Genomic DNA, 14,139 nt, shown 5'->3' with positions numbered 1-14,139 from the left:
GAGGAAACAGGATAGTGTCTGAAATTTGCTTCGAAATAGTCCAGGGGTAGGGGTTGGAGTGTGGGAGTAGAAGCACAGTTTAGGGTTTAGATGAAACAAGAGGGGCCAGGGTTTGATGGCAACCGTTTCCGGGTGATGGCAATATGAAATTTGAGTAAACAGTAAAAATATGTACTATTTTCTCTACTTTTGTGTTGTTTGCAATTTCCCATAATAAAGGGATTTTTTAAATCAACAAGTGAAAATACAGTGCAGAAGATGAAGGGCTGGGGGTGAAGGGTGCCATTTAAAAGAACAGAGGGGCCTCGGGTATGAAAGAAATTTTTCGGAGTAGCAGGGAACTGATTCACAGGTGGCAAATGCCTCAAAGTGAAAAGGTAACCAGAGGGGCTGGATCCACGTTGAGTGGACGGAGGACGATGTACCACGGGGCAGAGTGTTGCGGAAGGAGACACCCGCCAGCTGCCCAGAGACCCTCTTGCAACCCCCAGCGCTCCTCTCCCCGCTCTCCCTCGCAGTCCCTGCCTCCCCGAGCCCTCCAGCTCACTCCCTGACCCCCAGGCCCTTCCCTGGCTGGAAAAGGGCCTGAGGGTACCACTCTTCAAGGCAGAGCGGCCATCTGATGAGCCCTTCCCTGGGACTCTGGTCCCAATTTGGTTAATGGGACAACGCTGTCTCCCATTAGACACGCTTTGAAGGAAGACCCTGGAGTGATCGGCTCAGTCATGCTGGGAAGGATTCAGCTGTCTAGCTTTCAAACGCTTTTTTTTTTGGCTTTTTTATTTCTTTTGGAAAGATAAGAGTTGATACTTTTACCCTAAAACTGTGTGCCAAGCCGCTCTGGCTATCCTCAGCCCCACTCTTCCTCGTATCTCTGTAGCCCTCCTTTCCGTCCTTCATAGGCTGCAAGCTGACTGGCGCCCGAACCCAGGTCCACACCCACCTCCCTCTACCCCCTGGTCCATCCACCACTCCTGGCCTCCTCCCCCACTCTTCTCTTTCTGGCCCCGCTGCAGAGTCTCGGGCCCCTAGGCTTCCTGGGCGCCTGGCCACCACGCAGCGCCTGGAAGTGCTCCCTCCCTCATCTCTCATTCTCCACTTTGGAAAGCCGGCCACCGGACAGGACAGCTCCCGGGACAGCTCCCGCAGCCTGCTGCATTGCAGCGCAGCCGTCTGTGAGGGAGGGGCGCAACCTGCAGCCCCCGCCCCCGGCCCCGACCACCCCCGCCCAGCAGCCCCCAGCCCCGACACTGCATGGCTGGCTCCCCCGCCGCACCGCACGCATCTGTCGCAGTTAAAAGCGCCGCTGCCAGAGCAAAAGCGCCGGTCCCTCTTGACTGTCCCCCTCCTCACTTTTCGGGCTCAGAAATGTGGCCCAGGCAGCCCCCTTGTGGCACGTGGGGGCGCCACAGACTCTTGGCTGGTGTCTGAAGAATTCAGACTGTCTGATTCCACCGCACCGTGAGTTGGCACAAATCTTCGGTGGCCCAACTCCTACCCGATGCAGAACTCTGCTCAGCGGCCTCTCTGAGTGGGGGGCACCTCTCCCCTCCCCTCTCCCCGTCCACACCTCTCCCTTCTCCCTCCAGGAAGGAACCGAAGGAACTCTCCTGTTGAATATTGCTCTGACAAGCAGACAGGTGTCTAGCAACCGTGATTGTGGTGGTGGGGGAAGGCGGGGCCAGGAAGGTGGTGGGAATGGGGGCTTTTCTCAAAATGACGTTTGGTTTCCATCTCTTATCTCACAGATGGGAAACCGAGATGCGGGGAGGGCCATAGTCCCTGTCTGTGTCAGAGTCAAGGCTGGAGATCCTCCTCCAAGTCCAGCCTGGGGCATTTCCCTGAGGTGCCGGGGCGCCCTTAAGACATGCCCCCTCTCCCCCCTCCCACTTGTCCAGCCCCAACCCCTCCAGATCTGGTTCTCCCCGTCCGGAAGCCCTGGAGGGCCCCTGGATGTTCTCTGTCCTCTCTAACTCACTGTCCACACAAACAAGCCCAGCCCCCTCCGTCTCTATCTGCAATCTACTTGCAGACAGGCAGGGCCCTCTCCACATCAGGTTAATAATGCCATTTTCATAAGCCTCTGCCCATAGGTGCTACCACCTAATTTTGAATCTGCCCTTCAAACGGATTGGGCCACAGAGGAGCTGGGATCTCAAGCACCGCTGGGAGGTGCTTATAACTAATCAATCCGTCCCCTGCCCACCCACACCCCCCCCAGCACTCGGCACAGCTTCGCTGAGCAGCCTTCAGCAGCAGGGTGTGGTGGGGAGCCTCGGAGAGTCTGGGGTTCCATCCTGGCCCAGCCTCACACCAGCTCAGAGACGGTGAGTATAGGACTTTGCCTTTCTGTGCCTCAGTTTCCTCATCAATCTAATGGGGCTCATGAGACCAGTGTGCAGGGTTATTGCCCGGGTGAGTTCTTTGCAGACAGCCCAGTTCAGGACTTGGTTCCAAGATGGGGCTCCATAAATCTCCATGCCTGCACCCCCTCTAGATCACCTCAATTTCCAGTGACTTATTCCCTGTTTGTTTCCCCCACCAGACCGACTGAGCTTCGAGGACAGGAAGCCACCGGCATCACTTCATCCCCAGCCTCACGCTTGGGACTGGGCCCGGGGAAGGTAGGTGCACTGCGGTGGCTTGGAGAATGAGTGCATGGATGGATGTCTGTCCCATAGTCTATGGGATGCCTGGATCCTGCTGAGTTTCTCCTCCCCAGACCCCTGTCTAAGCTGGCCCTTCAAGGAAGCCGCCAGGAAAAATGTTCCTTTATGCCTTCATGCTTTACCCCTCGTGCTGTTATATACAATGCAAATTCTCGGTCTATTAAATGCAGATGTGGGCTCTGCATGTCATTTCTCCTGCCTGCTGCATCTACTGTGAGTTCCACAGGCCGGGGGCTGCCTCCGGCTGACTTGATTTGTGCGATTAAGCCAGCAGAGGGGACTCTGCCAGGAGAGGTTCCCGTTTGTATTGGGAGCAGGGTCTTGAAAGGCCAGGCTGTTTTCTCTCTTGCGACACTTGTTACATACCTCTCTCTCCCTCCCTGGGTCCCACCGTCTACTCCACAAGCATTTATGAAGTGTCTGATGTGTGCAAGCCTACACTTATCTCATTTAGTCCTCACTTCAAGCCAGTGACGGAGAAACTCTCATCTCTATTTCACAGGGGAAAAGCCGAGTCTGAAAAGTAAAGAGAATTGTCTTGCAGCTAGAGAGCAGGGAGTCAAACCAGTCTGCCTGGCTCGGGAGCCCCCAGCCCTGCCGTGGCTGCCTGCTGCTGCTGCTGCTGCTACTGCAGGGCTGACCAGGGCTGGCCGGGAGGCCAGCAACTCCTGCAGAAAAGGCAGGGGGCTGCATACAGAGCGTTCTCCCTGGCAACTGGAAAAGGGGCCATAGAAAACCCAAGAGAGCTTAGAAGCCGCTCAACAGATAGACACGGAGCAGCTGGCCCCAGGAGGGGAGCACCACGCCCTCCCCTGGGCTTTTAGCAGAACAGCAGGGCAAAGGGCTCTGTCCCAGGTCTAAAAGAGCAGAGACAGAGGTGTTAGGACAGGTGTAGAGCTGCCCAAACCTGTTCCCACCATTGGTGGGGGTATTGCCATTCAGCACAGAAAGGAGAGGACTGAAAAGAGAGGGAGCCCACAGCCTGCAGAGATCGGAGGGCAGAGGGGGCAAGGGGGCTGCCGCACAGCCGAGGAGGCAGATGCAAAAGGCAGGGGAGGGCTCAGCAAAGCAGCTCTGTGTGCGAGTCCTGAGCAGGCTGCTTGGGGAGAGAGGGAGCTCCCTGTTATAGGAGGCATCCAAGGGGAGAGAGGCAGGCCAGTGCTTGGCTGAGAAGGCTGCAGCATGGTTTCCTGCCCAGGCTGGCAGCCCACATGTTTAGGCCTTTGAGAAGCTCCCACAGCACCAACTCCCGAGCAGGCGAGCGGGCAAGTGAGCGAGGTGGCCAGAGGGGACCAGGCAGGGGTCAGTATGAGGCCATTTAGCCTCTCCCAAGTAGCTTGCCCTGGGCTAAATGGCAAAGGCACAGAGACGGTTGGCGGAGTGCCTCTGTCCCAATAAGGCAATGAGGGAGAGGAGCAGAGAATGGGGTTGAGTGCCCAGGGCTGGTGGGGGGAGGTGGGGACTGTCCTGCTGCCAACTCCCCTCTTGAGGGCCAGAACACCTAGAGTGGCCAAGCACCTGCCCTGGCTCCTGAGCCCACAGAGGCTGGCCTGTGTCCTCTCTGGGGCAACAGGCTGGCAGAGTTGAGTGGAAGGAGTGAGGAGGTCTGTCAGGTTGAGGGGCCCTTTTCTGGAGGCTGAGCAGCAACCACAGATGCAGCCAGCTGCCAGACTGTGACTTAGATGTTCTGTGGACTCATGAAAGCTCCTCACGCAGTGACAGGGCTGGGGGGCCTGCCTGCTGATGAATGCAGCCCACACTGGAGTTGGGAGCTGCCTCTCCTGGCCCATTCACAGGGGTTCAGTTCCCAGGGACTGTAGGTGGACAGAGCCTTTATCAGGGGACCTCTGCTAGACAAGCCTCTGTTCTGCAGTTTCTAAAGGAGTTTTCTCTCTTTTGTTCCCAGTGCAGGCACTCAGCATGTGTGTGTGCGCGCGTGTCTGTGCGTGTGCATGTGTGCATATGGGGGATGGCTGTGAGGCCAGCCAGGGCTCCTTGTCCGTGAAATGCCCAAGGTCCTCAGGGGCAGAGATGCACCTCCATGGTGCAGAAAAATTTCGAGGGCAGAGTCATTCAAGGATGGAGCCCATCCTCACTGCCGCCTCATTGTCCTGCTCCTGACAACCCAATCTGTCAGCCCTGGGGTCGCCACAGCTGCTCCGACCCGCCGTGGGGGGGCAGCATCGTGTTGCAGGTGGAGCGCGCAGGCTGATTTGCCTTCCTGGCTAACAGACAGACAGACTGCCCTGGCAGCTCAGTTAGGCACTGTAAGCCCTTCGGGAAAAACTGTTTGTTTCTCGGAGCCTCTGTTTTTGTTGGTGCTGTTGTTTTAACCTATTAAAAGGTTGATTTGAAGCTGCAGGTGTGAAAATGTTTGGGAGAGTGATATTTACATGTGTCATTTACATAAACGGGGGAGGGGGCGCAATGCAGGGTGCAGAACAAGAGGCACCCACATGGGAAATTCTGTGAACAGGGATTTCTGGTTCAGGATAGCTGGTGGTGCACAAAGGGTTCTGAAGGGCTTTGGTGTAGATGTGAAAAGTCACCGACCCAAATCCCTATTTAGAGGCAGAGGCCACAGGGCAGCAAGCCCTTTAGCCCCCGCTATACTCCTTTTTGCTCTGGCTCCCTTGCCCCGTGCTTGAGGAAGTTAGGAAATGGGATTCTGGCATGAAGCGCAGGGTTAAATTGCAGAGACCTGGGCAGCTCTACATATGGCCGCAGAGAAATAGCCCCAGGGTCAGACATGTGCCCGACCAAGCTCACGCTCCCGAGTAAACAAATCAAAAATTTCGGAGAGTGGAGCCTTTGTTCACAGCGGCCGAGGAGGTTCCCTTTTGTGTAAAAGGCAACGTGCAAGTCATACTTCCACTAGGTAAGGCTGTACTAACACACAAAAAGCTCATTTAGCCTGAGCCCAGCCCAGGGAGAATTTTCTGTGAAATTTAGGAGAAGTCAGGTTTGGCCAGAAGTTTTTCCAGGAATTATGAACCTCTGGAGACTGTAACCACTGTTCCTTCCGAGCGACCCTTGCCAAAGTCTGTAAAATATGAGCCTCAAAAAATCTGCCTGTGGAGAAGTCTGACTTTTTATATGTTATTTACATAAAAACAAACTCTCACCAAACTTTTCGGGAAAGCCCGATTAAAAGTGGTAGGGCAGCCCCCTCCCCGGCCCCCAGGTGTTCAAGAAAGCATACCTTTCCCTGGGAAGATGTCTGGGAGGGGGGCGAGTGTCAGCTTTTATTGCCCCTCAAACTCTCTCTGGTGTTTGTGTTTTCCTCTGTTGGGTCTCCCTGCCCTGAAAGGGAGCGGCTGCCTGTCTCAGGGAGGGGGTTAAGCATTTCATGACGGGGTAAGATGGGGAGAGCTGCCGAGTTTTGCCGGGTACTGCGTGTTGGCTACTGTGCTGGATGATTTATTTGCGTTATTTCCTCATTGAGATCTCAATAGCCCTGTGTGAGAGAGATTATGAGTGCTTTTTTTTTTTTTTTAATATCAGGAAACCAAGGCACAGAAACACTTGGGGATTTGCCAAGGACACGCAGCTCAAGTCTGTTCTGTAGCTGGGTCTGTGCTCAGGGTGGCTGGCTTCCTGCAATGCCTCCTTCTCCCCTCCCCTGGGAGAGAAAAAAAGGGACCAAAAGCCCGAACACTGCCAGTGGCTCCTGTTACTCCTGACAAGCTCCCCAGGGGGATGCTGCCTTGGCCTCATAGCCCCTCTCCCCCAAAGCCTGTGCTCTTTTTAGAATATGACTCCGTCCCAAAGGTCCCAGGGCTTGCTCTCAGCCCTGTCCTTCCCCAGAGCCCCTCATCATTACTCCAGTCATCACATGTCCTCCTCCTGTTCTGCGACCAGACCCGTTTACCTCTGGCAAGGAGAAGCCATAATGGCAATTAGCCATTTCCAAGCTGTAATCACACCCCAGACCTCATCCCCAGAACTCACAACACTGAGACGCTACTCCTGCGCTGTGGACCCCATGACCCTGGGTTCTGGGGCCCTGCACAAGGCAGGCATCAGGGGAACTTGGTATAGTGTAGGCTGGTGCAGTGGGGGGGTGCCAGCCTGAGCCCCAACCAGAAGGATGTTTGCAGCTTTACAACACTGCAGACTTACCCAGCACCACAGGACAGATGACACGATCCTCTGACACTGCCCATCTGCCCATCAGTGCAAGAAAGAATTTGAGGTGGTTTTCACTGAGGCAAAGTCAGATCTAGGCAACATTGAGGGAGCCCAGGGCTCCTAGAAAGGGACAAAGGAAGGAGGGTGATTAACAGTTGGCCAGTTTAATCAATTCTAGAAAAATGCAAAACATTCCCTTTAACTGGGAAAAAATTGTCCATGAGGCATCCCACTTCCAGGGTCTGGGCTTCGGTGGGCTTCTGAACACAGTGTTTTGTGGAGCACATCTAACTTTGGGCTCCCCAACTGGCATATTTCAAGCCTGCTCTTTAAGGCCGGGGAGAAGCTGGCTGAAAAGGCATGACCGCACGAAGCGCAAGAAGCAGGGAGCCCGCTGAGAGGAACAGGTACCCCTGTGGGGGTGAGGTGCGCCTAGCAGGGAAACCCAGTGGGGAGGGGCTGAGGCTGGCGAGTTCCAAGACAGACCCTAAAGGGTCTTCCATGCCAGGATAAGGCCTTATTTTTTGGACCCTGTCCCGGAAGCTCCAGGAAGTCAGATGGAGGCTTTAAAGCAAGACAGTAACAAGGTCAAAATGCCATTTTAGAAAGATCACTCAATGAAAATAAACTTTTGCAAACAATTTAACCCACCACCCCATCTCTAAGAAGCTGGGGAAAAGGAACAGTCGAGGATGTGTTTACAGATTTAGCTGCAAGAATGCTCACTGCAGTGTCGTTGGTAACAGCAACAAAAAATGGAAACAGCTTAGATCTTTTTTATTGGGCATTAGTTGAGCAGAATCGTATTAATTAAAACCTCGATTTGTGACACGCTTCCTCACTGATCTGCATTAAGCACCATTTTTATGTATTCTTTTTTTAAAAATAATTTAATGAACACCTATGAATCTGTGACCCACCCTGACGGCTAGGACTGTGACCAAAGCTTCTCCTCCCCCAGAGCACTTTCAGCTGGGATTTTCAACAGTAGAAAAGAGTGTAATCAACAATGGTGCATACATACCGTGGAATATTAAACAGCTCTTAAAAGGAATGAAACAGCCAAGACCTATTGTCTTCTAATGGATCTCAGTATTTTGTGCAGAACTGGATTAATCATGATCTTTTGTTCATAAACACTGTCTCATCATTGGTCCAGAAAAGCCCCATTTTATTTTGCTAATTTATGCACTCATATATTCATTTATAATAATGTCATAAACACTCGTGAGCCCACTCCCCAAACCCAAATCTCAGCAATTACTTACACCTGCCGCCACCAATTCACCTCCCCCCCACCAGGGTAAAGGACCTGAGGCTTTCATGCCAGCAGCAAGGTGGTTAAATAAACTCTGGTGTGTACAGCTCGCAGGATACTGAGGTGTCGTTATAAGGAATAGTGTTGATCTTTATTATCTCTAAGCAGACTCTTGAAGGAAGAAACACAAGCTGCTGCGAGAGGAAATGTACACTATGATACAGTTTATGTAAAAAATAAACAAAGTCATAGATTTTAGAGGTATATTTATCTACATATGCAAATGCACAGAAAAAAATATCTGCAACCAGACGCCTGAAACTGAGAAGAGCAGTTAATTTGCTGGGGGGTGGTGGGGAGGGATTGAGGGAGGCATTAAAGATGGCTTTATCTGCAGTGTTTGATTTTTACTAATGCGTGTATTAATTATCAATCCATTTCTTGCATAATTAGAATAAACATTTTGTGTGGGGGGGATTTAATTTGTTCGCTTGTGGGTTGTTTTTGTTTTTGTTTCTGTTTTTACAAATACAAAGCAAAGGGCATGTTTCCTGATGGATCGGGAGTGGGTACATGCCCAGAGCAAGTTCTGCAGACACAGGGGATTTATTTTATCGCAAATATATTTTTTAAAAAAATATTTATATGCTCTCATTGGAGCCCCAAGCCTCCAAGCAGCCTGTCAGTGACATGGGGCCGGCAGGTGTGTGCCCAGGGCTGTGATTTCACCACCCACAGCCCCAAATCCCTCCCAAGCTGTCCAGCACCCACAGGGGAGCGCTTTACTTTTTGGTCTTTAAGAGGACCCGAAAGCCAATGCCCTGGCCGGTGTTCTTGGAGATTAGCAGAGTGGAATGAGACCTCGGGGGAATGTGACATGAGATGGGGCCAGGCAGTGGGGACACGGACCTCTAGAGAGCTGCGGCCCGGCGGCTTGCGTTCGCAGCCGAGCAGGCTTGCTGGTAAGGAGCTGGGGCCTCACTGCACCCACTGACAGCTTGATTCCTGTGCAAAACACACAACTGCCATGTTTCTTCCTGACTCTAACCCAGAGGGACTGTGGCTAAACGGCACTGGCATTTCTAACTGTCAGCTGCAGGAGAACGGGAAGCAACCTTTGCCCACCCTAGCCCACCCCCACATCCAGGGGAGGCACCCTGACTCCCGTCAGAAGCCCCTCTGTCCCCAGCTCCTGCTTGCACACTAAGCTTCAGGGCCCCCTGCAGCCGTCACAGGCTCTCAGAATCCTCAAACAGGCACAGGGTTACTCGTGTGACGAGGATGTGACAAGCATACTCCCATCTACATAGAAAGGCACCGAGGCTCTCAGACACCAAGAAGACAAAACTAAGCCCACTTTACACCCAGTCAGGTGGCACCCTCGTCCTGCTCAGTCTCCATCCGCACAGATCACTAATTGGTTAATTGGTTAAATGTCTCCCCTCTCACCAAGCTAATGCAGACAGAGGCCTTCGAGAACTTCTTTCCCCTCTGCCAGGCAGAGACCTATTTTCAACCATGACTTTGTGCGGAAGAAATCTGAGACAGGTTAAGCAGCCCTCGGCCTGCATGCCTCGCTCTTAATCGCCTTTCCTGCGATTAAGGCTCCACTATTTATTACACAGCATTTTATTTTGGACTGAGTTTGGTTCCTGTGAAAACCTTGAGGTGATTGTCATAGTTTTGCAATTTTTTTTTTTTTTTTTGAGACGGAGTCTTGCTGTCACCCAGGCTGGAGTGCAATGGCGCAATCTCGGCTAACTGCAACTTCTGCCTCCCAGGTTCAAGCAATTCTCATGCCTCAGTCTCCTGAGTAGCTGGAACTGCAGGCATGCGCCACCACGCCCAGCTAATTTTTTGTATTTTTGTAGAGACGGGGTTTCACCATGTTGGCCAGGCTGGTCTCAAACTCCTGACCTCAGGTGATCCACCCGCCTCAGCCTCCAAAAGTGCTGGGATTATAAGCGTGAACCACCACACCCAGCAAATATGAAATATTTTTATGGTAAATAAAAATGCAGTGCCCAGAATGAGGTTACCTGCATCCAACCTGCAGGCTGGGGTAGCCCCACTTGGAGACACTCCACTCCTCTCAAAGTCCGCATAAACCCAGCCAGTACCAATGAAAGATATGCCATTGCCTCAAGAAAATGCCCTCTGCAACCTCACGTCGCCCTTCCCCTCCACCCCGACCCTGCTCCCTACATCTTCCCTTTGGATTCCAAAAAATGAGAAAGGCTTGCAAAAGGGCCATTTGGGAGCAGATCCACCTAAAATAAGTGCTTTTTCTACATGTGTTGAGCATCTACTATGTGCCAAGCATTTTATGGTTTATTTCCTTTAAGGTACCAATCAAGGCAACTCTTGCAAGTTGCATCCCCATCCTATGTAAGACGGGGAGGATGATTTATAGCCACATGTCCACAGTCATCCATCTCCCCTAAGCAGACCCTGCCCTGTCTGACCCCCACAGTCATCCATCTCCCCTAAGCAGATCCTGCCCTCTCTGACCCCCAGGTAGACCCCTGAGCCCCATCCCAGATGTCCCCACACACATCTGTATATCATGGTGATAAACTTTAACACCGCCCTTGGTTTCACATAGCAGACAGACAAGAGTAAAAGAGTTAGTGGGTTTTTGGATAATATACTGTGTTAAGGTTATATGACCCTGACTCCTCTCAGACCCTGTCTCCCAAAAGGGGCTGTTGGGTGGGAGAGAGAAGAGCACACATACCTGTCAGGGCACCAAGCGAGTCTGGAAGGCTGGTCTTCTTCAAAGTCAGACTAACAGGGCCCCTCACCCCTCCAAGCCAGGTGCCATCTTGGGGGCAGCAGGGCTGGGCCATGCCCTGGCCTCAGAAACCCCTGGACCCACTGCCCACTGGGGGCAGTGAGCCTCAGCTGCAGAATGAAGGGCTTGAGTTAGTTCCATTCTAAAGAACCTACAAATTTGCAAATTGTCAAAATTTACACATTAGGACAAAGAATATCATTTTTCAGACCTTTTGATTTGGTCCTGGGCCAGGCATCTGCTCCCTTCCCAGGAGAAAGCAGCCATCTCCCCTTCACGCTACCTGGGAGGGCAAGAAGAGAAACTGCTCACTCAGTGGCATGGCCAAATGGCATCTTGCCTCTCTGAGCCCTTGCCCCAGGCCTCACCTGCTGCCAGCAGCCCTACTGTGTGCCGAGGGAAGATGGGACAAAGGAGTCACCAGTGCAGATTAATATGAAGGAGCAGAACAAAAACCCCATGGGGTCGCTGTGTATTGGGACCCAGGGTGGAAGGGATGAGCAGCCTGGGGCACAGCCACTTAGAATGGTGCGTGCAGGTGGCAGAGTCAGGAGGAAGGAGTTGCAGCTCAAGGTGCTAAATTAAGATTTACTCAGCGTCCAACAGAGGCCGGGGCCCAGACTCAAACACACGTTTCTTTCTTTTATTTTTTTTTCTTTTTTTTTTTTTGAGGCGGAGTTTTACTCTGTCCCCCAGGTTGGAGTGCAGTGGCATGATCTTGGCTCACTGCAGCCTCCATCTCTCAGATTCAAGTAATTCTCCTACCTCAGCCTCCCAAGTAGCTGGAATTACAGGCACATGCCACCACACCCAGCTAATTTTTGTATTTTTAGTAGAGACAAGGTTTCACCTTGTCAGCCAGGCTGGTCTCGAACTCCTGACCTCAAATGCTCTGCCTGCCTCGGCCACCCAACGAGCTGCATTACAGGTGTGAGCCACCCTGCCAAGCCAGACTCACATAAACTTTTCTGTCCACTTGCTAGAGAGCAAAATGGGTGTCCACCAAGGGCAGGAGGCTTCCAGGAGCTGAAGAGCAAGGCTGCAGGGCCATGGCCAGTGAGGACGCCAGCGAGGCTGATGCTCTGGCTGGACTTAGTCCTTGCCCAGTCCGGGTTATTAAAGTGAGCGTGGGCCCGGGTGGGTGGGTGGATGTATGTCCCAGGGCCTAGGATTCCTCCTTTGAAAAATGGGGATAATAAAAGCAAGGCCCTCACAGCTTCTTAGAAGGATTGAAAGAGTGAAAACCTGTAAAATGCTGAAAGCAGCGCTTGGCGCATAGTAAGCACTCGGGAAGCATCACGGAGTTCCCCAACGTAGCCACATGGAAAAAAAGAAGCTTACAACAGAAAGGCACGCAAGCAGAGCAGGCTGGAAGACTGTGTGTGTGCACTGTGGTTGCTACTACAGAAAATGTATGCATGTCAAAAAGACTGGACTTTCATAATTAAAAAAACAAATGTATTCAATAACTTTTTAGCAAGCAGTGAGGATCGAGTGGCACAGGACGAGAGGAGATCCACTTGAACGCTTGCAGCCAAGGTAAGATGTGGGACAGAGGTCCCATGTCGACCTCCCCCAGGGATCGGGTGGGCCGGCAGGGGAGGTGGGGCAGTGAATGGGATGGGCTGGCACTCAGGACAAGGGTTAAAGGGTTCATTCGTCTGTAAGAAAAAACCATGACATGGTGGTGGGTACTCAAGGCCTGTATTCAAATACTTGAGCAGCTATAATTAGCAGGTCCTGGGCCAGCTGTCCTGTCCCTCCTCAAACACCAAATAAGCTAGAATGAGTTGGGAATGACAGCAAGCACCTTTCGGGGAGATGGAGGCAGACACTGAGACCCCCACTCTTGTGGTCTGGATGCCCCTCAGGCCACGAGGCTGGCAGTATCAACACCATGGAATGAAGATGGCATCTCTGGCCCTGAAGGTCCCAACAGGTCCCCAAATGGCAACTGCCAACCCCACTCTGGGCATCTGCTCCTACCCAGGAGAAACCTGGCTTTAAACCCTGCCTCTGTCTCTCGGGGGCCTTGTGCCAGCACCTCACCCTCCGAATCCCAGTTTAACTCTGTAAGACGGCAGCACATCCCCCAACTCGTTAGGAGCAAAGTCAGTTTTAGGGGTGAGTGGCTAGAATCGCGCCTGACACAGAGCAGGTACTCAGAGACTCATTAGAATGTATTTAATAAATGCATTCTAATCGTCCCTTTCTGGGTCACATTCCGTCTTCCGCACGTACCCCTCACCAACTCCAGTCATCAGCCTGCCCCTCCCGGGGAAGGTCCTATGCCCTGGGTCTGTGCACCGTTGTCGCTGATAATTATGGCTCCAGAGCAGCCACTTCACCCCTCTGGACTCTAGTTTACTCACTCTCCAAGCAGGGCATCGTCCCCTTGTGGGGTTAATGGGAAAATTAAAGTTGACACCATGCATGAAATGCTGTCCAAATCTTGACCGTTACAATTACAGTGGGTGTTCTGGAAGTAATAATCGTAAGAATCCTAACGACAGTAGCTATCCCTTACTTGTCCATAACATTTACAGTTTATAAAGGGCTTCACGCGCCCATCTTCCCTGGGAAGGAGGTGCTCCTACCTTTCTAATCGTCCTTTTAGAAACTGAGGTTCTGCAAGGTTAGCCAGCCTCTCATCTGCCTCCTGCCCTCATTCTAGTTCCACCAGGCCCCAAGGTGGGGCCCTCCTTGTTTGCCTCAAGGTCTTCACCTTCCTACTCTAAGAACAGCTCCACTTCTAGGCCTGCAGCCACCTGGGCTTGTCCACGCAGCCCACTGGGTGAGAGTAGAGAACCCACCAGAAATGAGCAGGTTCCACTCTTACACCCCTCCCAGCCCAGGTTGGAAAATCAAGACAAGCCGTTAGAAGAGACCACATAATCTGTGCTTTCAACCATTGCTCAGATCTGGCAACCTCTGTTTAAATGAAATAATATGATGACCCCAATTTATAGGAGCAGCTGGTGAAACTAAGGCAGCAATGGGTGTCCCTGAGCTCCACCTGTTGGGTCAGCCACCTCCTCTCATCACTGTTTCCCAGGACCCCCCGCAGGCACCTGTCAGGAACCCCAGAGCTACAGGAGCACAGTGAGAAGACCACCATCCAAACCCTCCCTGCAGACATGGGGAAACTGAGGACCTGGGAGAGGAAACTCATGTTGACAGTCAGTGCCCGTCTAGGCTAGGAGGCTGCTGCAGGCCTGTCCCTGCTCAGTTGCCTTGAAAGGCAAGATCAGCCTCAGGAGCAGCTGATTGGCCCCGCTGATTTGGGC

General features: G+C 52.4%; 1 long non-coding RNA gene and 2 other non-coding genes across 7 annotated transcripts in view; 1 reads left to right on the top strand and 2 right to left on the bottom strand.

Annotated features, from left to right (window-relative positions):
* Positions 1-14,139, bottom strand: part of LOC129012704 (uncharacterized) — a 73,149-nt gene that overhangs the window by 56,432 nt on the left and 2,578 nt on the right. For all 5 annotated transcript variants that reach the window (XR_008493686.2, XR_008493688.2, XR_008493687.2 and 2 more), the window contains exons 2-3: positions 10,796-11,135; positions 6,792-6,920 (exon numbers count right to left, since the gene is read on the bottom strand). This is a non-coding gene — a long non-coding RNA (uncharacterized LOC129012704). The remainder of the gene's footprint in view (positions 1-6,791; positions 6,921-10,795; positions 11,136-14,139) is intronic.
* LOC129012703 (uncharacterized) lies at positions 2,007-12,391 on the top strand. Its single transcript, XR_010123791.1, has 3 exons — positions 2,007-2,327; positions 2,546-2,624; positions 12,330-12,391. It is a non-coding gene; the product is annotated as an uncharacterized LOC129012703 (transcript).
* LOC129013457 (small nucleolar RNA SNORD112) lies at positions 7,882-7,958 on the bottom strand. The gene has a single exon (XR_008493930.1). It is a non-coding gene; the product is annotated as a small nucleolar RNA SNORD112 (small nucleolar RNA).

This window comes from Pongo pygmaeus, chromosome 15, assembly GCF_028885625.2.
Source record: "Pongo pygmaeus isolate AG05252 chromosome 15, NHGRI_mPonPyg2-v2.0_pri, whole genome shotgun sequence".
Classification (NCBI taxonomy): Eukaryota; Metazoa; Chordata; class Mammalia; order Primates; family Hominidae; genus Pongo; species Pongo pygmaeus.
This window is presented reverse-complemented; position numbering and strand designations above follow the sequence as displayed.